This window comes from Oryctolagus cuniculus, chromosome 8, assembly GCF_964237555.1.
Source record: "Oryctolagus cuniculus chromosome 8, mOryCun1.1, whole genome shotgun sequence".
NCBI classification, from domain to species: Eukaryota; Metazoa; Chordata; class Mammalia; order Lagomorpha; family Leporidae; genus Oryctolagus; species Oryctolagus cuniculus.
Window position 1 is genome coordinate 21,175,992 of NC_091439.1, and position 27,049 is coordinate 21,203,040.

General features: G+C 43.7%; 1 protein-coding gene across 6 annotated transcripts in view; it reads right to left on the minus strand.

The window, feature by feature from the left end:
- Positions 1 to 27,049, minus strand: part of GAB1 (GRB2 associated binding protein 1) — a 132,335-nt gene that overhangs the window by 67,585 nt on the left and 37,701 nt on the right. The window contains exon 1 of one of the 6 annotated variants that reach the window (XM_070047489.1): positions 11,399 to 11,510. The exons of the other annotated variants lie outside the window; for them this stretch is intronic. The gene's annotated coding sequence lies outside the window, so the exon portion shown is untranslated. Of the gene's footprint in view, positions 1 to 11,398; positions 11,511 to 27,049 lie in introns of those variants that run through there. 6 annotated transcript variants of the gene reach the window in all.

Genomic DNA, 27,049 nt, shown 5'->3' on the forward strand with positions numbered 1-27,049 from the left:
TTCCCATTTATAGATGAGAAAACAAGTCCCAGAGAGATTAAGTAACTTGCCCAGAGTCATACTGGATATGGCAAAGCCAGGTCTTGACACAACCAATGCAGTCTGGACCAGGAGCCCATACCCTATATCTGTGATGGCGGCTGCAAACATTTTTGTAAAGAGTCCAGTTGTGAATATTTTAGGCCTTGTAAGCTACCCAGGGCTTCTTTCTCATATCCTTCTTTTTCATTTAACAGTCCTTCAAAAATGTGACGAAGCTTCTTGGACAAAACCACGCCCACAGGTCAGAGGTTGTTGACCCATGTTCTAAAATTTTATTATTTCATATGAGTCAGTCTACTACTTGTCATGTAAACAAATTCAGACAGAAGCAAAAGCAAGATTCTAGATAAACAGGCTTACAATTTATGGCCAGTGAATATGCACAAGCTTTCAATCATTGAGTAACCATTGAAACAATACAGGTGAAGAAAATGCAAAATCAAAATCAGAGAATTGCAAGTGGGTTATGGACAAATCCAAGGACATTCAGCTCATAGATGTGACCCAGGAGCAATTACTGCTAATGGGAAGTAATAAAAATAAATCTCAGTGAGCTTCAACAGTCAAGTGTTTCAACAGTAAAAAGTCCTCTACTTTATTTGATGGACACAGTAACTACTATATAATCTGTTCCCTGATGGATAACGGCATCTGAATACTGAAGAAATGCCACCTTCCTCAAAGTCCCTTATAAATACTACTTAGCAGTTACATTCTCAAGATGTTGATCCTCTTCAATGTTAGAAACAGAAGACGGGGCCAGCACTGTGGCACACTAGGCTAATCCTCTGCCTGTGGTGTCAGCATCCCCTATGGGTGCCAGTTCGAGTCCCGGCTGCTCCTTTTCCAATCCAGCTCTCTGCTGTGGCTTGGGAAGGCAGTAGAAGATGGCTCAAGTTCTTGGGCCCCTGGAAGAAGCTCCTGGCTCCTGGCTCCGGCAGTTGCTAAGTGGGAAGCTAAGCATTTCTTTGTATGTATATATAAAACTATACATTACGGGGGCTGACACTGTGGCGTAGCAGGTAAAGCCACTACCTGCAGTGCCGGCATCCCTTATGGTCGCCGGTTCAAGTCACAGCTGCTTCACTTCCGATCCAGCTCTCTGCTATGGCCTGGGAAGGCAGTACAAGATGGCCCAAGTCCTTGGGCCCCTGCACTCATGTGGGAGACCCGGAAGAAGCTCCTGGCTCCTGGCTTCGGATCGGCTCAACTCCGGCAGTTGCAGCCATTTGAGGAGTGAACCAGCAGATGGAAGATGTTCCTGTCTCTCCCTCTCACGGTCTATAACTCTACCTCTCAAATAAATAAATAAAAACTTAAAAAAAAAAAAAAAAGGAAGCGGAAGAAATGTGCATGTTAACTATCAGCTCAAGATCCTTGAGGAATGTGTAAATCAAAAAATCACGAATGTCTCGACCCTATATTCTTCCTGTTGATCTTGGCAAGGCCCAACTTACATAAAACACTAGCATGTTACCACCAACTACCACCCTCTGAAGACTTCAAAGCTTTTAAATAAGTTTCTGTAGCCTCCATATATTACACCGCAATGTGTCTTGTAAAAATCAAGAGATCTATTTCAACAATGTAGTGATCATTTTGAAAAATTTGACCTGAAAGTAGGAAATTACGCAATTTATAATGGCTTGTGACTACCAAAACAGCTCAACCTACAAATCCCATCCGTCCCTTAGAAGTTGCTCCTTATTCTGCTAATTATTCTTGCCATTTCTCTGTGTGAAGGGTAAAAAAACTGAGAAACAGACTCACTTCTACTTTCTTGCCTATTAACGTGGGGCCATCTGTTTAAAATAACTGCAGTTATTTTCAGCTGTTAGGCAGTGGGTTACTTATAAAAACAAAAACAGATGCGTCCTCTTAAACATCACCCTGTTATCAAAATAGGAGCATTCCTCGCTTAAAAACTGTCCAGTGTATATTATCTGACAGACCGAAAGTTACAGATTTTTAAAAATACCATGCAGCAACTCAAGATGTCATGCCTACTAACTGTTTTTAGCAGCTGCTAAATACACAAGAAAAACTAATTCAAGGAGGTAATTGTTATAAGCATTAAAACAATATTTGCTATAACACTAGACTCTTTCCTCTCACAACCTGGCTGTCCTTAAGAACTTGAACATTTTCTCTGCTGGGAAAAGCTGCTTACTTAATAGTTAATTTTTACCCAAAGTACTTTCTTCGAAGTGTAGAAACGCATGCATTTAGCTTTTGTTTTTTCTTTGGCAATGGTGGTGAAGAGTTAGAGATCATCTCAGTTAGTATGTCTGTGTGTAATTTTCTTCTTTACATAGGAAGACATTCGTCATTGAAGGGGACTGAACATTCAAGATGAACGCTTTCCCGGTGCAAGTCTCCTCTCCTCTGCCTTCTCTGGTGCTTTGAATAACTACGGTGCTCCCAGAAAGAAGTTTCTCTGCAAGCCACTGTACTTTGTCCTTGCCAGGTCAGATAAGGGGTTAAGTTTAATTTACAGAGCAGGCCTTCCTTGTCAGCCAGAGTGGGAGTGGGGAGGGGACGGAGAGCACCCCCAGTCAGCTTCCCCTCCTTGTATCTCACATGTTCCCACAGTTCTCACCTCCACCCCCCTTCAGGTCTCCTTCAAGGCTTACTTGGATTAGAACCTCAGTGTCTATCCAAAACAGACGGACAACGGACATCTTTTTTTTTTTTTTTTTTTTTTTTGGACAGGCAGAGTGGACAGTGAGACAGACAGAGAGAAAGGTCTTCCTTTTTTGCCGTTGGTTCACCCTCCAATGGCCGCCACGGCCAGCGCACCGCGCTGATCCGATGGCAGGAGCCAGGAGCCAGGAGCCAGGTGCTTATCCTGGTCTCCCATGGGGTGCAGGGCCCAAGCACCTGGGCCATCCTCCACTGCACTCCCTGGCCACAGCAGAGAGCTGGCCTGGAAGAGGGGCAACCGGGACAGAATCCGGTGCCCCGACCGGGACTAGAACCCGGTGTGCCGGCGCTGCTAGGCGGAGGATTAGCCTAGTGAGCCGCGGCGCCGGCGGACAACGGACATCTTACAGAGACACAAATTCTGTGCGGATCAGCTTTACAACAATGATATTTACATGATTTTTAAATAAATAAGGAACAGCTGCATTTGTTAAGAGGCTTGGTGCGATCATTGGTTGCTCATCCAAGTCTCTTCTTCCATTCTGCCGCAGAGAGATTACGTTTCCCAACCTCCCTGGCAACAAGAAGTAGCCATGTGGCTTTCCCTGGAGGAAGGCGAGCGGCAGGGACAAGAGCCTTTTCTGGGCCTGGGCCTAAAGACACAGGGCACGTTGCCTCGCACTCTTCCTACCCTCCTCAAGCTTGTACATGACTGTGCTCCTAACCCAGCTCGGTCATGGAGATGGACTCCGAGATGCAGGGACGGCAGAGCAGCAAGGGGGCAGGAACCTGGGCCCTGGAATTATGCAGGGGGCATGCAAACCTGGAATGCCACCTTGTTGCAGGAGCAAGAATACCTTTGACTCCCAGTATTTTAGGGTTTCTCTGTTCTAGCAGTTATCAATAAGCTTTATCATAAGAGGTATCAGTATACACTGTGTGCAGTACTGTTCTGAGTGCTTCACGTGCATTACCTCTTTAATGAGCTTCTGAGAAAAGCACTGTTAGATTATGCCATTTCCAGATGAAGAGTCACAGAGCTTGCACGGCTAGGTGAGTTTTTCCAAGGACAAACAGCAGTCATGAACGACACAACAGACAACTGTAGGTCTGTATGATGCGAAGTTCAAACATCTGACTGCTACTGTACACCGCTTTCCAAAGGGGAAACCTAACATCACTTTACAAATGATCTCACTCCGAGATTTCTCTTCTGTGGGATACAAATTGTATTTGGGTTATTCACAAATATCCTTAATGTATTATTTAATGAAGATTTAAATCTTTGTAAAACTGAAGAAATCAGTCAGCAGGCCAACAAGAAATAGCTTTCTGTGTGAAGGTTTGGTTTTTCTTCCATTTCTAAAATTCTATTATGTTGCACACAGGGGCTAAATCTGACCTCAGTTTGGCACTGTACGGCATAGGTTTACTGCCCCTAATCCAAAAACCTGAAATCTGAAATGCTCCAAAATCCAAATCTTTTTGAGAGTCAAATGGTGTTCAAGAAGTTTTGGAATTTCAAATTTCAGAATAGAGATATTCATTGAGTAAATTCACACAAAATTTCCAAATCTGAAAACTCCAAAATCTGAAACACTACTGGTCCCAAGCATTTTGGATAAAAGATGGTCAATCTGCAAAGGATTATTAATTCAAAATGACCTCGCCCTAGCTGTGTTAATATTGTTTATTATGAGACAGCCCAAGAAACACTGTTACTCAACACTGGGGTTTTCCTTTCAGTAGTATGAGGCCACACACCTTCACTCCTCCCCAGCTTTTGAAACTCTAACCATAAATTTTAAAATGAAAATAAATAAGCTTAATGAAAACGCCAAAATCAAAAAAACCTCAAACCAGGAGAGGTACCAGAAAGGTACATATGTATTAGAGAGGGTTGCCAGGGTGATGGGAGGAGAAGAGACTACAAGATAAACTTCTTGTGTCTTTACATTTGAGAAGATCAAATGAGAATTCTTTCAACTTCCAGAAAGCTCTTATAATTAGGTGCCAGAACACACTTCTTTATTCACTGAGTAAATATGGACGGGGCACTTACTGTCGGGTGCTCTGCCGACACTGGATACAGAAGAGCGATTCAAGCAGAGCGAGGACCGGGACAGAAGGCAGTCGCTTTCATGCGGTGGGATGGTTTTTATCCTAACTTACATTGGAGTAGAAACTCTAGAATAAGCTGTCTAGTTGTTTAGTAGCTTCAGAATGCACGAGCCCACGAGAAAGACTTCTTCACTCTTCCTCCTTACCTGTCAGACCTCTCTCCAGAGGGGCTGGGAGTGCTGTTGTATTCATGCTTCAGACAAGTAGGGAACTCACTGGGGAAGTCCCACTACTTCACCTGGGTGCTTATCTTTCCTACCCATCCTTCCAGAAGGTCTGAACATACATTTGAAATTCATGCTTGTGCCATCTGCTTCCCCGCACAGACGCCAACCTCACTAGGTTTCCATTAATAGGACACGAATGAGCATCACGAGTCCCTTCCCGGCAAAAGCAAGCATTTCATGATTGACGCTGGTCTTCTCATGCTATGCTTGGTTAAAAAGACACGGGAAGAAAAATGATTGGCACCACATAAGCTAAATTACTACTACAAAATAAAGGTTCTGCATACATTGGATTACCCACTGCAGAAAGATAGCCATGAAAATACTATGTTCTGTGAGTACAACGTGTGAGTGCTTCTAGGTGGGGTTTAGTGTCGTCAGGTATGCTGCCTGCAGACGGTGTGGAAAATGCTCCAGTTCTCTGTGGAGTGGACTGGGAAGCTCTCCTGCAGGTGGCCCATCTCCTGCGCTCACATGGGGTTCTGCCCACATGCTCCTCCATATGCCTAGCCAAAGCTCTCTCTGATTTCTGGCTCAGCCACGGTTTTTCAAAGGACAGTTTAAAATTTCCAGATATCAATGTATTCAAATACTGCTTCAGCTCTTAAGAAAACATTCGGAACTTTAGTTTTCTTCTGTTAAAAAACTAGCTAAAAGAAAATCACTCTGGGTTTTTAAGGTCTTAAGTAAGCGCTCATAGTTCAACACAATTTTCAGAGCTCTGTTTCCGTTTGCACTTATGTTCTTCCAGGTAGTCATATATTTCTTTAGTAACAAGCATTACTTTGTAGACAGCATCACTGTCACACTGACTAGTAAAATAATTGGTAGGCATGTACTAGCCCAGGCAGATCTGGACCCAGCCTCACTCAGTCTATGTAAGGAGACTGGAAACATATGGGATGATGATAATCCCACACAGAAGGAAATGAGTGCCACAAGAGAGGTATACAGAGCACCAGGGAAAGTACCACCCCCAGGCTAGGGCAAGGAAGCAGGGCAGAGGGAAATGTGGATGGAGGAGGTGCTCAAATAAAATCAGCAGCCTCTTCTGCCCCAGCCAATCACAGTCCCCAGTCCTCGGAGCCTTTGGATTGAGAGAGGCAGAGGATCCAATAGGGGCAAATACTTGGAGATGGTCAAGTGCAAAGTGGGCATGAGGTACTTCTGTGAGGATGGAGTCCCGACTGTGTTAAGACTGTGAAGAACAGCAGAATAGCAAATGAAGATGAGGGTCAAGGAGTGGGAGGACCTGAAGTGACACACCAAGGAGCGTGGACTTTATCGAGCAGGCAATAGAGACTCAATAGCCACACTTGCAGGAGGTGACTTTTAAGGAGGCCGAGACTCTAGGCAGGGATGCCAATGAGAAGGCAATGGGTACAGGGTCTGGCCTACAGTAGGGATGAAGCAAGGCAGAACAGTGGGCATTAGAGAGGAGGGACATCCTTGAGTCAGGATGCTCTGCTTCGAAGACAGAAGCTGAGTGGGTGCTTGGCACCACAGTTAAGATGGCCACATCCCATAGTGGAGTACCTAGTCCAGATCTGGCTCCATTTCTGATCCAGCTTCCTGCTAACATGCAACCTGGGAGGCAGAAGATCATAGCTCAAGTACTTGGCTCCCTGTCCCCATGTGTGAGATACAGAAGGAGTCCTGGCTGAGTTCCTGGTTTCAGCCTGGCCCAGCCCTGGCTATTGCAGGCATTTGGGGAGAGAACCAGTGGATGGAAGATCTCTCGCTCTGTCTCTGCCTTTCAAACAAAACTAAAATAAATAATGTAAGACAGCGCTCATGTAAGTTAGCCACCTTCTTCACCCTCTCCCTTCACCTCTATCAGGATACCTCATATCTGGCTCCTTATATCTCCCCCTGAAAAACGACTTCTTCAAGAATCACTTGCATGCTGACCCACTCCCCCTGGGCCACCGATTGTCACAAGGTCAAAGTACTAACTCTGCATTTCCAAGGCAATGACTCACTCTGCTTACCACATTGCTAACTGTGGCAGAGAGTACCAGCTGCTCCCTTAATATTCATTTCCTCATTTTCAATAGCAGAGATCAGCAAATTTCATCTGTGATATAGTAAATACTCTGGGTTTTGCAAATGGTCTCTGAAGTAACTACTCATGCCTTCCCTTGTCACATGAATGCAGACATAGACACGGTTCACTTGTAGTGTCCTGATACAGAATGAGGAGGCAAAGGCATCAGAAGCCTATCAAATTGTTTAAGTCATTTCTGGGCATTCATGAATGGGCTTCACTGAGCTCCAATACAACTTTATCTACAGATGCAGGGGGCTGGCTGATTCAGTGTTCAGTTTCCTCACCTCTATTCCACAGTGATGTCTGGCTGGCTAAGGATTGCAAGTCCCAGACTCCCTTGCAGCTAGCGTGGTCATGTGACTGTTCTCACCAATAAGGATGTAAGTGAAAATTATCTGAACAACCTCTGGATCACCCCCATTCTCGTGAGCTGAAGTGAGATTGTGCTGAGCCATCTTAGTGAAAACGAGGGTGACATTCTTGGGCTGGCAGAGAACAAGACAGAAAGCAAATGTCCACCGAGGCACCACCCTAAGTCTAGGTCCAACATGGATCACCTGGACTGCTTTGATACAGAATGAGAGGGAAAAGGCAACACAAACATTTCATTTGTTTAAGTCACTGTATTTTGGGCATTTTTTTTTTTCATAAAGATTCACATTTTCAAGTTGAGCTCAGGGTACAAGCCTGTAACTCAGAAGGGAAGATAGCTTTGCCCCAGGATGCCGGAACCCGTGACCAATCATCAACCCCCAGCATGGGGGCACATCTCTATACCCATCACAGGAGATATCTAGTGGTGGCTTACACAGTGCTGTGCACTTATAAAACACAAGATCTGCTTTATTTTTAAAAGCATTATTATCTTGAGATGTCAGCCCTGCTTCTAAGCAGCCATGCAGCTCCATCAGTTACAAAAGCCACAGAAGGGACATGTGGCTTTCAAGCTCCTTCTTTTCCCCAAAAGCAACTCCCTGATGTCAAAGAGAAACTAGTGATGGTCTGATTATTGCTTCCAGGTTGACATTCAGACATGGCTCTGTGACTCCAGCTTTCATTTTCAAACCCCCAACTGCCATAAGACCCACTGGTGGATGGCTCCCTTTGCTGAGAGTCAAGTAAAGCAAAATGACACGAGGTTAAATGACTTACCCAAATTCCTTTGAAAGACTTCAAGAATGCCAAAGTGTAGATTTCATCAGACAGCCCCAGTGGCTGCAAACCAGTCTCAGCTGGTACATCACCCCCTCCTTCACTTCCCATTAGAACTTAACTGCCTAGACACTTGCTACACCAGACTGAAGCGAGCTCCAAAATACACCAGCAGAAGGGAAGAGCTCCTTTTCTCTCCAGGAGAGGGTGAGCAATCCCACTGACATGTGTGGTTGCCCTCGTCTGTCAGGTGCAGCATCCAACTCTGCTTGGGGCTTGGCACCCATCATGGGGACCATCTGGCACCATTTCCTGCACAGAGTGGAGGCTCAAGGAAAGTCAAGGTAACCTCGAAACCACAGCACAGCCAATGGCACCAACTGATCATGGTGGATGAACACAAAATTCAATTGTAAGAAACTTTAACCTTTTTTAAATTAAAGGATAGAACTGTTTTCAAAACTGGCTTAATTTTCCAAAATAGGATAAAAGTTGACTTTCTGAAAATTTCACTAGTTTAATTAGCTATGAATTGCTAATTAAAAGTTAATTATATGGGGCCAGCATTGTGGTACAACTAATTAAGCTGACATTTATGATGCTAGCATCCTATGGCAGAACACCAGTTCAAATCCAAGCTACCTGCTTCCCACCCCGTTTCCTGTTGACATGCTTGGGAAGGCAGCAGAAGATGGCCCAATGCTGGGGCCCTTACCACCCATGTTGGGGGCCCAGATGGGGTTCCTGGCTCCTGGTTTAGCCTGGCCAGGACTTGGCTATAGAGGCTTTTTGGGGAGTGAACCAAGCTGGTGGAAGACTGGTAACTAACTCTTTCTCTCTCTCTCTCTCTCTCCCCCTCCCTCCCTCCTTCCCTCTCTCCCTCACTGTCCCTCTCTGTCACTCTGCCTTTAAAATAAATAAGTGGATAAATCTTTCAAAAATTAATTATAGTTTCTGCTCTTCTAAGGATTATATAAAGAAAATGTTTGCTTTGTTACAGATGCATTGCAAAGCATAAATAAATCCATCTTGAGTAAAGCACAAAATTAACATATTCTCGTTACTCTTTTGAACCAATTCTTTTTAAAATTAGGAAGATCTAATATCCCAAATGGGCTTTTTAATCAGCATATCTTCCAATAAGTCTTTGCAGAGGAAAATCATAATGTATATAAAGTTATTCAGTCATTACAGATCATTATTTTCAAAGGATGTTTTAGAATATGGAAAATGCGCACACACATATTATTCTGGTAAAAACAAAAAAAAGGCAGGTTTTGGGGCGGTCATTGTGACGCACTGGGTTAAGCTGCTGCCTGTGATGCCAGCATCCCATATAGTGTTGGTTCCTATGTTTGCTACTCCTCTTCTTATCCAGTTCCCTGTTAATGATCCGGAAAAAGTAGTAGAAAGTGGCCCAAGTGTTTGGTCCCCTGCCACCCATGCAGGAGACCCAGACGAAGCTCCTGGCTCCTGGCTCCAGCCTGGTCCACCCCTGGCCATTGCAGCCATCTTGTAAGTGAACCATCAGATGGAAGATCTCTATCTCTGTCTCTCCCTCTCTCTCTATAACATTGTCTTTCAAAAAAATAAATAAATAAATAAACTTTTTAAAAAGACAGTAGGTTTTAAAACAGTTTCAGTCATTCTTATAAAAAATGCCTATATATGTATATAAATATGCATTGAAAATTAGCCTGGAAATAAAGACCACAATATTTTAACAAGTTTTTCCCTGGGTAGTAGAACTACAAGTGGCTTTTATTTTCTTATTTATACTGCTCAGGATTTTGTAAATTGTCTACGTAATACCTCATAGCAGGATACTTTTTTTTTTTTTTTTTTTTTTAAGAACTAGGTATAAAGAACAACCTGGCACTAAAGGCACAGCTTTCTCTTTCCACCATGTCCTGTAAGAGAATGCAGAATATGACTTTGGGAATAATACAAACCACACTGTGTCCAAATCACACCCAGAAATCTCAGTAGTGCACACACTGAATAGCACACGAGTCTCAAGGACCCGACGGTGGCCATTTCAGGAGGATCAGAAGGGGCACCGCACAGGGATGGAAACACAGTGTCCCTGGGGAGAGCGTCCAGCCCCATTACAACCCAGCCATTATCCACGTTCCACGTCCACTAAGCTGACATTCAAGATGGAGAGGGGAGTGTGCCCAGCACTCAGGCATCTGTGATGGATCACTACAGAAGGAGGATACTTCCAGGAATGCTACTTCATGACGGTTGCTTTCATGTTGAGCACACAGCAGAAAACAACTAAACTAAAAAGATGTGCGTGTAGTTAGCAGAAGATGAACCAAACTAGAAACCACCTTCTACTTCACAACGGATTACTAAAAACAAAGCAAGTCCCCACCATTAGGACACCCAAGTCAGTACAAAGCTTAAACCTGGAGAATGTTATCCCCGACATCCATCAGGAGGCACAAGGGCTGAGGCCTCGTATTTATTTGCAGCTATGGGGTGGGGGGTGGGGGGAGGTTAAGGGCTGAAGCTAACAGATCACCAGTATGGTCACCCCTGAGCACTGTTTCTCAGACCAGCTTCCTCTGACAAGCAAGCTCTGGTTTCAGAAAGCCAACAGATCATCAGAGCAGCCTGCACTAGCCAAGCTGCTTTACTATGCCCATGACGGAACCTCTTAGCAGAGCAAAACAGGTCTTTGAAAGGAAAAAGGGAAGGTAGGGAGTGTCAGGAAAACGTCTGATAAAATTCCACTGCCTTTTCCACAACAACAAAAACACAGTTTCCCAAGCCCCGAATACAAAAGCAGACCAGAAAATAAAAGCATGTTCTTCAATTACCACTATTCCTGAGACACACACTCGCTTTCACTTGCTGTTTCAATGAATACTTTCTCCATAAGGTTATCTCATCGACAGAGAAGAAAACAACACGGACCACACAATCCTTAAACGTCTTAGTACCCACCGAAATATACAGCGTCACTGACAAATTCTACCTGCCTAAAACACATATTTAGAGAACCGAACAGAAGACTTTCAACAATGAAACAACAATGGAGAAGGATCCATTAGTCTAACTAGAGAATAAGCGAAACGACAGAGCAGCAAGGTAAAGGTTGCAGCATGAGAGGAATGATCTATTAGCATAAATATGATGAGGAAAACAAACACACCTTTCATGGGGCTGCCCCAAAAGGCAGCTTTCGCGCACCTCTGACTTCCATCATCCTGTTCACAACCAGAATCTAGGAATGTAATATATGACCTCAGTAACGCTGGCCTGGCCTGCACCCAAGTCAGTGACTTCAACCGCTCCACATTAATCACAAAAGCCTAACAGAGTGGACACATGGGGAGAGGGGAAGAGACGAGAGACGCTGGGGCATGCTTCCAAGAGCGAAGCTAGCTCCTGTTAAAGATGCTGGCCGAGGACGTACAGAAACAAGTTTCCTCAACAGAAAATGGCAATTGTGACTACAGAGCCTAAAGTCATTCCATCCACTGTGGAAAAGCAGTCTACACTGGGCTTTTTAAAAAGATTTATTTATTATTATTCATTTACTTATTTAAAAGGCAGAATTATAGAGAGGGAGGGAGAAACACAGATAGAGAGATCTTCTTTCCCTGGTTCACTTCCCAGATGGTCACAATGGCTGGGGCAGAACCAGGCCAAAGCCAGGAACCTGGAAATCCATCCAGGTCTCCAACGTGGCTGTCAAGCCCTTGGGCCATCCTCTGCTGCTTTCCCAGGTGCATCAGCAGGGAGCTGGATTGGAAGTGGGCAGCTGGGACTTGAACTGGCACCCTTAGGGGATACCAGCACAGCAGGCAGCAGCTTAACGCACTGTACCACAACACCAGCGCCTGCACCGAATTCTTAACATCTGAGTGATCCTCCCTGGAACAGACCAGAGCACCCACCAAGACAAGCTTTGTGTCAGAGGATGCTTTGTGTTACACAAATTAACATGCTCAATCTCCAGTAATCCAATGAGGCCAATGCTATTAGCCTCAGTTTCCAGATCAGAAAACTGAGGCATGAACAGTAGGAAGCTTTTGTAGTTCACAAGGCTCTGTGGCTGGAGAGGCCAAGGACCCAACCACTGCACCCAGCTACCTCACTGTGAATGATTCCAGGGCCCAAGCCCTGCCTGCCTAACCCCTCGGACCTGTAACTCCTAAGGGCTATGGTTTTGTTGCTGCCCCTATGCCCGCTCCCTGGATTTGTGGGGAAGGGCAGATAGCTCACTTTCACTAAGTATTACATTATGTCATTCTCTTCCGAAAAGATAAATGCCCTCAGCTGTTGTGATAGAATCATTATTATTCCCGTGGTACAGATGAAAAACAGATTCTGCGAGGTGAAGTACATTGCTTAACGCTAGTGAGCAGCATTTGAACCCAGTTGTTTGAACGTGGCTTGGGTTCCTGCCACTACAGAAAGTATCCTACCTCCTCTGTCACAGGTTCATCCCCAAAATGCATTACTAATCCAACAGCTAGAGAAAATCTCTCATATGTGAACTGATCATTTTACAGCTATATACTGCTTGCACTACTGAAAAGGATACGGGGACGGAGGGAAGGCAGGTCAGTGAAACTCCAACACAACAGCAACAACATTCTCAAACTATGGAAAATTCCAATTAGTTAACAAAAAGTGTCAGAAGACACTACAAATGGTTTGCATAAAATGAAATCATAAAAGACAAGTTTATTTTGGTGCAAAAAAAAAAAAGGAAAACCATGCATATTTTTTTTTGTAACAATGAATTTTCCATGTAACAATGAATTCTCCATTTTGAAGACCCTCAGTATTTGGTGTACGCACACTCAGCACTGCTGCACACAACTATGAACTGTAAGTATACAGAACTGTATTTCTGGGATATATAACTAAACATCTGCAAAGCATATCTGCATTTTAAATGAACTGAAGGAACTCACTATTCAAAAGAATTCTGTGCTTAAATTCCTTTGTAGAGTCAAAAGTTCTTTCTCAATAATCATCCTCTAATTTACTTTCTGAGTCTTTGAATTTCCAAAAGCAATTATTTTCTATTTTGGGCAGACCTACTGAGGTATATAATCCAAATTATTTTACATAAGCTTGTGATGTAGTTCTAACTAAAAATTGAAAAAAAAAAAAAAGGTCACTGTAAACTTCTAGCCTCTTTCTAGCCTGTGGTTCTGTAAGAATTGCTAAGCTGTTTGTCATGGAGGCATATACATTAATCTGCTCTTACAGTTCAGACAGGAATACCTAGAAATAAAAAAGAGTAGCAGGGATCAAAACCCTGGTGATCAACATTAAAAAAGGTATAATGAGACAGTGACTCACACAATGTCCAGATATGACTATTTCAAGAGTCAATGCCCTCATTTTATGGATAATAAACTGAGTCCCAAGAGTTAAATAATCTTTTTAAAGTCTCAATCAGAGTCTCTGGAAGAAATTCGATAGAAGAATCAGTGCAAGAATTCAGAATGCCGACCCTCAATTCAATGCATGGTAGAGAGGGTTCCCTCAAATGAGGGATAGTAACACAATCCCAGTATTGTTAAGTTCCAAAAGTACAGTATCTATGTTGTATTTTTTGTTGTCTCTATAGTTCTTACAAATCGCCCTGCTTGATAAACATTACTAACTCTCCAATTCTTCTTGAGGGAGGAGGCAATCAGAGGGGGTATCACACCTACTTCATTTCAAGTCTTTGTAGACTTTTAAGTCTAAGGTCCCAGCTCACAACTGTGCAAAATCAGTGCCAGTGTTAACAGAGAACAGAAAGGGTGGCCACATCCAGAGGCACTGTCTTCAGGATGTTCCATTGCAGGACTCAGGAATGACAGGCAATTAACCTATCAGGCTTAAGATTCTTCCTCCCCACAAGGAATATATAGTCCTTCCTGATCTCCAAGTCTTCTTCCAACGTAAATTTTTTCTTTAAAGATTTATTTTACTTTTTTGAAAGGCAGAATTACAGAGAGAGAGGTCTTCCATTAGCTGGTTCACTCCCCAGATGGCTGCAAAAGCTAGGGCTGGGCAAGGCCGAAGCCAGGAGCCAGGAGCCTCATCCAGGTCTCCCATGTGGGTGCAGGGGCCCAAGAACTTGTGCCATCCTCTCCTGCTCTCACAGATGTATTAGCAGAGAGCTTTTACTGGAAGTGGAGCAGCCAGGGCTCAATCCGGTGCCCATTTGGGATACTGGCGTCTCAGGCAGGGACTTAACCTGTTATGCCACAATGCCAGCCCTTGTTAAATGTTATTATTCTGTCTGTTCCTTCAATATGATAACTTTGAAACAAAAACTGAGATTGTCACAGCCCTGTTTGACTTGCAAGTAATCCCTCTGCTCCCCAACTCCCCCAACCCCTGTCCTAATGAAAGAGGCAGGAAACGGAGAGGCTTTGGTCTTCAACGGGACCCTGAGTTCCAAGTTCCCCTTTCTTCTCTCAGCACTACTTCTGCCAGAAAAACTCCTCAGTTTTGAGGAATTAGTCTCAGGTTGGTTCTAGTTTTAGTCCCAACATCAGGGTTTAAGGCTAGGCCAAGAATATCAAAAGTACTGTTATGAGCCCACAATCACAGACAGGCTGCTTCTGCTTGGTCTCCAACAGGACAAGGGTCAGCTGCAGGGGGTCAGCTGCAGGGCCTGGAGATGCAGGGCTGGTCAGAGGCCAGAGGCACAAGGTCACAGAGAGGCCAGGGCTTGCAGAGTAACCTGAAACTGGAGAAGGTGATTCGAAAGAGACATTCAGACCAAGAAAGAGCAGGGAGAGATCTGGAGACGAGAAAAATCAGAGAGTGAGAGATTCCTCTGCAAGTTCTGATCAACTCTGTTGAGAAACCAAATGTTTTTATCATCCATGTGATTCAAGATAAGACACAGTTACTATATTTGTCCCAGAGGCTCAAACTGCTAAATAGCACATCTTCAGGTCCTCCCTGGGCTCTTCCACCCTACTAAGTGTGTCTTTAAGACTACTTTTCTAGGGCTGGCATTCCGGCACAGTGGGTAAAGCTGCGGGCATCCCATATGGACACTAGTTCGAGTCCCAGCTGCTCCACTTCGGATCCAGCTCTCTGCTAATGGCCTAGGAAAGCAGTTGGAAGATGGCCCAAGTCCTTGGGCCACTGCACCCACATGGGAGACCTGGGAGAAGCTTCTGGCTGCTGGCTTCAGATTGACCCAGCTCTGGCTGTTGAGGCTGTTTGGGGAGTGATCCAGCGGATGGAAGATCTCTCTCTCTGCCTTTGCCTCTGCATCTCTCTGTAACTCTGCTTTTCAAAAATAAATAAATAAATAAATATTTTCTAAAAATGACTATTTTGCCTCTCAAGCCACCTTGCAAGAGAAATAAAATATATTCCTTACTCATTTTAATTTTTTCCAATCTTATTTCATTCCCAGTACAAAACCCATTGCAGTTGGAATAGGATTAAACAGGGGTTTCATATGCTCCATGCAGTGTAAAACCTTCTGGCACATGATGGGTTAAATGATCTTTAAGGGCTTAGACTATTGTTTCCAAGGGAAGCTCTGATCATTGAGAACACTGGGAACACGGCTAAAAATAATCACTGCAAACTTAAGAAATTTCTTGGATTTCACTTTTCTTTTTCATGTCATTTAAACCTAAACAGACATACACACAGCCTGTTTTCAACCGAGTAGCACGCACAACATAAAAAGCTGGGCATTTTAGTATAACAGAAGAAACTTCATAAAACTCCCACATACGATGATGGTGGATTACATAAAGAAGTGGGAAAGTCCCCTCTGCCCCAAAACTGTGCCAAGACATCTGACATGGTCATGTCTGCCAGGACTCCACAGTCATTCAACTCACAGTCCATTTTTTTAGATAAATCAGCACAATATTGCAATGTTCCAAAAAGTTCAAAAAGGACTTCTTGCCAGAATAATTAACTTCTTGAGTTCCTCTAAAAGATTTGTTCGGAGAAAATAATGTTTCCCTGGGAAGGGATTTCAATACTAAAAGTAGAGCAGCAAGTTCTCAGTTATAAATTTTCAACAAATTGTGAACATATGTGGTTGAAAGTTCTGTTACTGTGAATTGAGGTGTCAAGTTTCAGATATTTTCCCCAAAAAAACCCAAAAACCAACCCAACACTCCCCCCCACATACACACATACACCAAGTCAGCTAAACAAAGATACAAAATGGTTATTACCACTAATCGATTAAGTGATCAGAAAAACAGGATAAATTAACAAATTCTCCTGATGCTTTTTATGTTACTTACTAAAAATGTATTTATCTGTAACTTTCTGAGACTTTTTGTGGTGTAAGTTCAGATAAGATGGCATTAGCCTTAAACCAAACCAAGCCAAACCTAACAAGAACAGACCATGAGATTAAATCTAAATCTTATCAACTACCAACCAAAAGTAATGAAAAAATCTGCCAGTAGATTTTACTCTACCTCAGAAAGAAGGTATTTTGTGGAGCCGGTAGCTCAATATCCTGCCATTTTCTCTTATGCCCTCACTAAGGACAGTCCCTCCTGCAGAATCTTTGAAAAGACAAAGAATGATAGGGATCAAAACAAAAAGCAGCTTACATGCATGAGAAACTCTGAATTGCCTAATTTCAGTCCCAAAGCGTCTCAGGCTGCCAATCCTCTATAATTTTTGATGAAGTACAACACAAACCTCTTTAAAGCTGTTTGTAATCAAAAGGTACAAAGTGTGAGAACCAAATTCTCCTGGCTATAGAGAAGAGTCTTAAAATAACCACAAGCAGCTAATATTTAATTTGGTGTTCTTACCTTTATGTGAGAATCCTTAGTAAGATACAAAATGCCCTTATAAAACAGAACGATTTACAGCAGAAATATCTCATCACATATTGCTCTAGTATCGCTACCTCTATTTTTCCGGATACACAAATACGTCATTTTGGAACAAGGCAGAGTATTGTCACTGTAAACACTTTGTAAACACTGCTTCTTTCTTGATGCACGAACTTGAGATAGCCTAATATGAAGCCTGAGCAGCTCCGCCGGGCTGTGTGAGGAATCCAGCCACATTCTGGTGAGTCTGTTACTGTTTTGATCTCCAAAATATTCAATATACACCTTCACTTCCTTTCTTGTGGTGCTGAACACTAGTTTCTCTGTGACATCAGTCATTTCCCTCTCACTGATTTTATAAGCTGATGTTTTCTTATTTGGAGCTTTTGAAAGCAGACACATGTTCACGATCTGTAAACAAACTTAAAACAAATAACCCTACAGGCCCCAAACAGTACTATCTCCTATACTTGTGTTTATTCTTTTTGATATTCAGTAACTGCCCTGGGTCATAGCTTCTTCAGGCCTAAACCAGCACCGGGTGCCGGCGTGGAGGAGGGGCAAGGGGAGCTGTGGGAGACAACACGCAGCACAGTTTCTAAGTTCCCTTCCAGAGACAAATTTCTAGCATTTGCTAGTTCCTCTGATCCATGGGCTCCTATACAGCAGTTGTTCTCAACAGGGTTGGGGCAGGGGTGCTATTTTGCCTCCAAGGGACGTCTGGCTGTGTGCATCATTCTTGGTTGGCACAGCTTGGGGTGAGATGCATCACCATGTAGCCGGTAGAGACCAGGGAGGCTGCTAACTAACCATCCTGCAGGGCACAGGGCAGCCCCTGTGGCACAGACTCATCCAGGCCAAACCATTAGTTGTGGAGGTGGCGAGTTCTGCTGCAGAGCAGCAACCTTGAGAAACTGATGCATTTATCACATTCAGAAAACCGCAGACCATTTCCTAAAATATTTGCTACCTTCCTATCCTAGACAGGTAGCTCAAGGGATAGCGGCTCCTACAAGGGAAACAGAAAGCAACAGGGCTTATTCTCCGCTCCCTTTCCTCTTCTCCTCTACACCGGAGGAATGATCAGTGCTGAGAAGCAAGATGAGCAAGGTCCCTGCCTTCTAGGTGCTACCTCCCGGGGTAGGAGTCAGACTGGTGTCCTTACAAATGCAGCACTAATTGTTCAAACTGGGCAAGTTCTTTAAAAGTTTCATTAGGTATAAAAATTGCATTTAATCAACAGGGTCTTACAGAGGAGCCCTTTGAAGGCACGTTATGAAATGGATCAATTCAGCTTGGAAAATGTGTTTTCTTTTCTTTCTTTCTTTCTTTTTTTTTTTTTTTTTACAGGCAGAGTGGACAGTGAGAGAGAGAGAGAGAGAGAGAGAGAGAGAGAGAGAGAGAAAGGTCTTCCTTTGCCGTTGGTTCACCCTCCAATGGCCGCCGCGGCCGGCGCACCACGCTGATCTGAAGGGAGGAGCCAGGTGCTTCTCCTGGTCTCCCATGCGGGTACAGGACCCAAGCACTTGGGCCATCCTCCACTGCACTCTTGGGCCACAGCAGAGAGCTGGCCTGGAAGAGGAGCAACCGGGACAGAATCCGGCACCCCAACAGGAACTAGAACCCGGTGTGCCGGTGCCGCTGGGCGGAGGATTAGCCTAGTGAGCCGTGGCGCCGGCAGAAAATGTGTTTTCATTCTACCAAAATCATGGATGTTGCCTCTCCAGCTATGCTTAGCACCTCTATGCATGCAAGGGAGTACATTACCAAATGTCCCTCCAAATCCAAGGACCATTGGGTTTACTGGCCCTGGATTCTTCCTTTATCTGAAGAGTTGAGTGACTCAAGGCCAGAGGTCAAAACAAACTGCACAAAGGGAAACACCTGCTTTCTAGCACTTTCTGGGATGTATTGGGGAGCCACACAGCTTTCCCTCTCAATCAAAGCACTTCTGAAAGGGAGGTATCTGGGACGAGTGTTCGCCGGAGCCACCACTACTATGGCAGCACATCTGAAGCCCCTTCAGTTGAACAATAATGTCCTATGGACTCTGTCATAGCCACAGACAGTAAATAGACATAAGTATGACCACTACTTCAAGGGAACCAAAAATCAGTTCTACTGGGGCCGGTGCTGTGGTTCAGTGGGTACAATGCCAGCATCCCATATCACAGCGCTGGTTCGAATCCCAGCAGCTTTGATTCTGATCTAGCTCCCAGCTAATGTACCTGGGAAGGCAGCAGAAGATGGTGCAAGTACTCGGGCTCCTGTCATTCACATGGAAGACCTGGATGGAGCTCTGGGTTCCTGGCTTCAGCCTGGCCTTGCACCATCCGTTATAGTCATTTGGGGAGTGAACCTGCAGATGGAAGATCTCCCTGTCTCTGTCACTCTGCCTTTCAAATAAACAAATAAATATTTAAAAAAAAATCAATTATAGTAAGAAAACTGACATTTTTTTTTAGTTTTAAAAATTCTTTATAAGCTGATAAAATTGGTAAAAATAAACAGAAAAAAGGATGACACCCAAAAATTCTTTCATAAACTGCTGACAGGAGCAACACTGCTTTCCAGAGGGCAAATGAATCAAATATCTGAAATCTTTCATCCATCATCTGCCTGAGAACTTACAAGTATTTCTAATGATGGACTAATTGTAATTGTTTTTTTTTCTCTTGATCTGTTTTTTTTTTTATTTTTTTAACTTTTATTTAATGAATATAAATTTCCAAAGTATAGAATATTGATTACAATGGCTTCCCCCCCATAACGTCCCTCCCACCCGCAACCCTCCCCTTATCCACTCCCTCTCCCCTTCCATTCACATCAAGATTCATTTTCATTTCTCTTTATATACAGAAGATCAGTTTAGCATACATTAAGTAAAGATTTCGACAGTTTGCTGCCACACAGAAACATAAAGTGAAAAATACTGTTTGAGTACTAGTTATAGCATTAGATCTCAATGTACAGCACACTAAGGACAGAGATCCTACATGAGGAGTAAGTGCACAGTGACTCCTGTTGTTGACTTAACAAATTGACACTCTTGCTTATGGCATCAGTAATCACCCTAGGCTCTTGTCATGAGTTGCCAAGGCTATGGAAGCCCCCTGAGTTCACTGACTCTGATCATTTTTAGACAAGGCCATGGTCAAAGTGGAAGTTCTCTCCTCCCTTCAGAGAAAGGTACCTCCTTCTTTGATGACCCGTTCTTTCCACTGGGATCTCACTCGTGGAGATCTTTCATTTAGGTTTTTTTTTCCCCCCAGAGTGTCTTGGCTAGAAACTGACATATATTATAAAATCCACAAAGACCATACAAGCAAATGCCAAATCTAGAAGACTCAAACATACTTTGTTTATGAATTTACAGCATAAGATTCCTACAAGAGTGTGTACCAGATGGGACTCAGCATTTCTGTTGTAGCACATGAAAAGTAAGAAAAACTGCTCAATGGCTTCTTTTCTTTCAATGTTCAATATACTGCTCTTCCAATCCGCACAGGCACATTTCTCATACTTGCTGCCAATACAAACCCTCAATGAAAAGTCACTTGACTCTACAGGTTTGGCATGTTCAACCACATTCTGGCCCATGGACATTTCTGCACTGGGCAAGAGACAGAGTCAGCACTCTCTGCTTAAAAGTAACACTGCCAGCCAAGTGTACGGGCATTTGAGTGGAGCCAGGGTGTTACATATTTAATCTAGAAAATCTTACACAATATTTTTGTTTCTTGGGAAACAAAATACTCCCAGGAAGAATGAAGTCAATATTCTGTCTTGATACTAATCCATACACAAGGAGGGGCCTAAAAGCAAATGCTGTAGTCTTAAACAGAGTATGCTAATTCAAAACCAAATAAAAAATGTGCTCAAGTGCTTTGAGTACATAAATAGGACTGAAGGCAAAAAGAAAGTTTGCTCTCCGCAAGAAAGTTGGGAAGACTAGACACAGCTCAGACACAGCAAGCAGCAGCAGAGGCAAGTGTGACAGCAGGTCCAGCAGGTCCATTCTCCTGCTTTTTTTTTTTTTTTTAAGATTTATTTATTTATTTGAAAGGCAGAGTAACAGAGAGGCATAGGCAGAGGCAGAGAGAGAGAGAGAGAGATCTTCCATCTGCTAGTTCACTCCCCAAATGGCCACACAGACAGAGTTGAGCCAATTCAAAGCCAGGAGCCAGGAGCTTCTTCTGGGTCTCCCACATGAGTGCAGGGGCCCAAGCATTTGGGCCATCTTCCACTGCTTTCCCAGGCCATAGCTGGACTGGAAGTGGAGCAGTCAGGTGTCAAACCGGCACCCATATGGGATGCTGGTACTGCAGGCAGAGGCTCTACCCACTATACTGCACCACTGGCCCCATTTCCTGCTTTCTTTAAGCTTTATCAGAAACAAGGTAAAAATCCAGGAGAAATTGATGTAACTTCCACACGAGTAAGAGGCAGAAGTATTCAACTTCTACTTTACCTCAATGTTGTAGATTTGATCAAGAAAGAGACTTGCAACAAGAAAGGGCAGCCCATCCTGAAAAGGGACAAAAACTCACCTCAGCCAAAGGAACCAGGGAGCCATTACCAGCACGCTCTCCATACAGGAAGGCAGAGGTTCCAGAAAAGATGAAAAGGATAAACCATCGACAGGCAACCTTGACATCAACTCAAATAAAACTTCTACCTTGGGTTTGTATGTAGACAGATGTAAAGATTTGGGGTGGGTAGGGAATGGCAATTGCTACTGTATTTCAAACATCATGTCAAATTGCCCTATTACATTTTTTAAACGGATCTACTTATTTATCTGAAAGGCATAGTTACAGAGAGAGAGAAGGCATGACAGAAAGAGAAATTTTCCATCTGCTGGTTCACTCCCCAAATGGTCACAACAACCGGGCTGGGCCAGGCTGAAGCCGGGAGCTTCACCCACGTCTCCTATGTGGGTGGCAGGGGCCCAACCACTGGAGCCATCATCCACTGCCTTCTCAAGCACATCAGCAAGAAACTGGATGAGAAGCACAGCAGCCAGGACTTGAACTGGTGCTTCAGTATGGCATGCAGCCATTCCATGCAGCGGTTTAATGCGCTGGGGCACAGCACCTGCCCCATGAGTACATTTTCTTAAGCCGGGTATAAAATAGGACCGGTCATGAGCAGAATGTATCTTTATTTCTTGAAAATGTTTGGATAACATGAAGAAATGTGAAATGGGTGACACAACGAAAGGTGGTCAGTTTTTTGATAGGCCATCCTCAACGAGGCCTAAGTACTGAGCTCCTGTAATCCGCAAGAGCGTTCCAGCAGTGGGTATTGTGGTGCAATGGGTTAAGCAGCAGCTTGTGACACCTGCACCCCGTGTCAGAGTGCTGGTTTGAGACTGGCACCCTCCTTCTGACCTAACTCCCTGCTAATGTACTTGGGAAGGCAGTGGATAACAGTTCAGGTGCCTGGGCTCCTGCCACCCATAAGGGAGACTAGGAAGGTGTTCTGGGCTCCTGGCTTTGACCTGGCCTCACCCTGGCTATGGTGGGAATTTAGGGAGTAAACCAGCAGATGGAAGATCTTCCTCTCTCTCTTGCTCTACCTTTCAAGAAGATGAAAATAAAAAATAAGCATTGAAGATAATGATCTGATATCATTTTCTTTTTATTAAACAATTAGATTAAGCACATGGATGAATTTTGAGGATATCCTTCTTAATTTTTCAAATGACACAGGTGAAAAATAGCATTCAAAAGGATCTTAATGTAGAATACTCCAAGAGTGCAATGTGATGAAACTTTAATACAGGGACATGTTGGGCACTATTTATTTATTAAATAAATAAGTTGAACAGAAATGCTGGAGACCTGACTGTCATAAGTAACACAACTCTGCCGTATGTATGTGTGTGTGTGTTAAAAGAAATTCAATCTTCGGCTATGTTATAAAAATCAAATAACCAGAACAATGGAAGAAATGGTTTGATAGACATTACCCCAGTTTAATCCCCATCTGGAGAAATGAGTTAAATTCAGGAAATAGCAGTTTAAGAGGAAATGAATTATCTGGAAAAAGACTAATACAGCTGAGTATAAAAATTATACCTTATGAGAAACTGTTGACAAAACTGGGAAGGTTTAGCCTACAGAATAGTCGATGGGAATATGATGGCTAGCCTCAACTATTTAAGAGGTTATAATGGGGATACCCTGGAACAAGTTCCAATTTGTCAATGTCTCTCAAAATATAATTCTTCAGGTTCAGCCTGTTAATGAGAAAGCAAACATGATTTCTCTCAAGTTAGGCATGCTATTCAAACAGCCTAAAATGGAATTAGGCTTTTCAGCAACTATGCTAACCAGCTGACTTATAACCAATTCAAACCCAACTGTAACTAGTGTTTTCCCTTGTGACATGACAAGCTGTTGGCCTCGGCAGTCATCACCAACAGTTTTCATATCAAGTACATGCTTGCTCAATGTCTGTCTCCACACTAGCATGCAAGCTTCGAGAAGGCCCCTGGCCTACAAGAGACATCCAACAAATATATGTTGTATAAATGAATGCCTATTAAACAAACAAAAAGCTATAATGATGACAAAAGACAAAGAGCAACAGAACATTTTTTTGTACAACTTCAAAAGAGACTAACACTGAGAAATTTTAGCAAGGCAGATCTTTTTTTTTTTTTAAGATTTATTTATTTACTTGAAAGTCAGAGTTACACAGAGAGAGAAGGAGAGGCAGAGAGAGAGAGAGAGATCTTCCATCCGTTGGTTCACTCCCCAAATTGGCTGCAACAGCTGGAGATGCGCCAATCCGAAGCCAGGAGACAGGGAGCTTCTTCCAGGTCTCCCATGGGTGTACAGGGGCTCAAAGACTTGGGCCATCTTCTGCTGCTTTCCCAGGCCATAGCAGAGAGCTGGATTAGAAGTGGAGCAGCCAGAACTCGAACCAGGGCCCACATGGGTTATGCCAGCACTGAAGGCGGTAGCTTTACCTGTTACGCCACAGTTCCAGCCTCCAAGGCAGATTTCTTTTTTTCTTTGAAAGGCAGAAAAACAGAGACAGACAACACTCCCACTAACTGGTTCACTCCATAAATGCCTACAATGGCCAGGATTAGGCTAGGATGGAAGCATGGAACCAGGAACTCAACCCATATCTCTCATCTGAGTGGGTTGCAGGAATCCAATCACTTGGGCCATCACCTGCTGCCTCCCAGGGTCTACACTGGCAGGAAGCTAGAGTCAGGAGACCAGATCTGGAAATCAAATCCAAGCAATCAAATGTGGGGTGCAGGCATCTTAACTGCTAAGCCAAAAGTTTGCTCCCAGAAAGGCAGATTTCAATGCAAGGAAAACCTTCTCAATAATTGAGAGCTGCTCAACAACAGAGCAAGATGCTCCTTGAAGTAAGACACGGCTCTGCACAACTGAATATATTAACCTGGATGTTGAATGAAGCTTCATGTTAAGGATACATGACCTGGGTAACCTCAGGAATTTCTGAATCAGAAATGAGCTCTGTAGTATTATGGGGATGAAAGGGATGTCCCATTCAGTGTAACAGCTGAGCTGGATCATTTCCAACTACCTCTCCACCTGCTTCTACCTGGCTCTAACCTGTGGAGGCTCAGCTGTTAGTGACTCCAGCAACCCTCGTTCTCCAGCTTTCAGCTGGGTTTGGCCAATTGGGACCAAGGGCAAGAGATAAGGAGAGGAGCCCGAAGTCAGAGGCTGATACCTGGCTGCATCCCTGTGTGTTCTCAATGGACAGCCTTGTCCCTTGGCAATACATTCTGTAGTCTTTTTATAAAATATTCTTCCAATTTCCAATATTCAGATCTCTGACGAATGCACCACCTTCCTGGTGCCCACCTAGTTTCCATGTGAACTCTTTTAGGAGAAGAAAGGACTGCACTTAGGTCTGAGAATTGTATTAAACAACTCGATGGTTGGCTGGGGCTCCTTTACATTCAGCCAATTCTATAACTCTTACTCATTAGCTTTAGCATTGCTATAGCACTCAGCCTTCTTGAAAAGAGTTTTCCAAGCAGTCATGACCGTGGGGAGACACACAGCATAAGCAGTCACAAGGTGTAAGTCTTGTGTCTCAGGCTTGCCTTCCCATGAGTTCTGCAACAGCAGTCTCTGGGTGGAGCAAACTTGCTGGCTTCATGTCCAATCCATTCCTTCGGGAACAGGAAGCAATGTCAGGTTATCACACAACAACATCAGATCTAGAAGACCCAAGGCAGTTATCAGGAAATCATGTATGTATTGTGTTCCTTCTTCAGATATGAGTTTGTGAAAGAGGAAGAATACCACCAAACTGTTCTTTTTCAACTTTCATTTCTACAACTGACTGATTTTCTGCAGGAATTACTACCGCAACAAAGTAGTTTTTTAAAGATTTATTTGAAAGGCAGCCTAACAGAGAGAGAGGGAAGAAGAAAGAAGGTGAAGGAGAGAAAGAGAGATCTTCCACCAGCTGGTTTACTTCCCAAATGGCCACAACAGCCAAGACTGGGCCAGGCTGAAGCCAGGAGCTTCATTCCAGTTTACCACAAGGGTGGCAGGGGCCCAAGAACTTAGACCATCTTCCGTTGCTCTCCCTGGGACGTTAGCAGGGAGCTGGAAGTGGAACAGTTAGGAATGGAACCAACACTCCAATACAAAATGCTTGAGTTGCAAGCAGCGGTTTAAACCTGCTGCACCAAAACGCTGGCCCCCTCAACAACAGATTTTCAACATGCATTGATTTTTATCTTATAAAACAGTATGTCAAGTGGGCAATTATTATATAATAAAAATATCTTTTTTATGACAATCAGAGAGGTGTAAAAGTAAAATATCTGGTAAGGGTTGGTATCTTTATAAGCAAGCACCAAGCAAACAGAGATTAGGTGAGAAAAGGGTACATAAAATCAGAACTTAGGGGGCAGGCATTTGGTAAGCAATGAAGACTCCACTTGGGATCTCTGCATCCCGTACCATAGTGCTGGGGTTTGAATCTGGCTCTGCTTCTGAGTCCAGCTTTCTGTCCAGGTGTCTGTCTCTCTCTGGTTTTCAAATTTTTTTTTTTAAAAGGTGAATTTCAACAAAGGAAAGTAAAATAACTTCAGAAGTCATTATTATATACACAGGGAGAAACTCTTGAGAACTACATATTTAGAGCAATTAAGCATATATTTAGGAACTTAAGAGGGATGGCAATGAAAATGACAAATGATAGCTACAACACTTTTATAATTATAATTCCAACACCATTATAACTGCAACAAGTTTTGAAACTGCTTAAATATCTGGGTCTTAGACAATAACAAATAGCACTGTCTACTTCAGAAACACACAGTCCAAGAAACCTGATGACTGTTAGGAGGAAAACAGGAACCGAGAACACTGACACTCTGGTGCCTGCCTCTTCCACCATGGCACTGCGGCTCTGCTACAGGCTCCCTCTCTCTGCTCTTGGGACACAGCAAGTGAGCAGCACTAGGCAGCACTGGCCTCTCTGAAAGGAACCCTTGTTTACTCTTTTTCTCAAAAACAGGATCTGTCAAAACATCTTCCTCTGCTTTCAAAGACCTGTGGACGCAGCTAAAAATGGCAGTCCAGAACCAAAGTCCCTTCCAACCTGCATCCAGGGTTACTCCGCGGACCAGAGCTTATAAAAACCCTTGCTCCAACTTGCAAGTCTACCTCTGAGTTAAAGTTGGTTCACATTTGGCTTTGAAAAAGATGCAAGAGGGGCAGGCGCTGTGGCGTAGTGGGTAAAGCCGCTGCCCGCAGTGCCGGCATCCTATATGGGCCCTGGTTTGAGTCCTGGCTGCTCCACTTCTAATCCAGCTCTCTGCTATGGCCTGAGGAAAGCCATGGAAGATGGCCCAAGTCCTTGGACCCCTGCAGCTGCGTGGGAGACTTGGAAGAAGCTCCTGGCTCCTGGCTTGGGATCAGTACAACTCCCGTAGTTGCGGCCATCTGGGGAGTAAACCAGCGGATGAAGACCCTCTCTCTCTGCCTCTG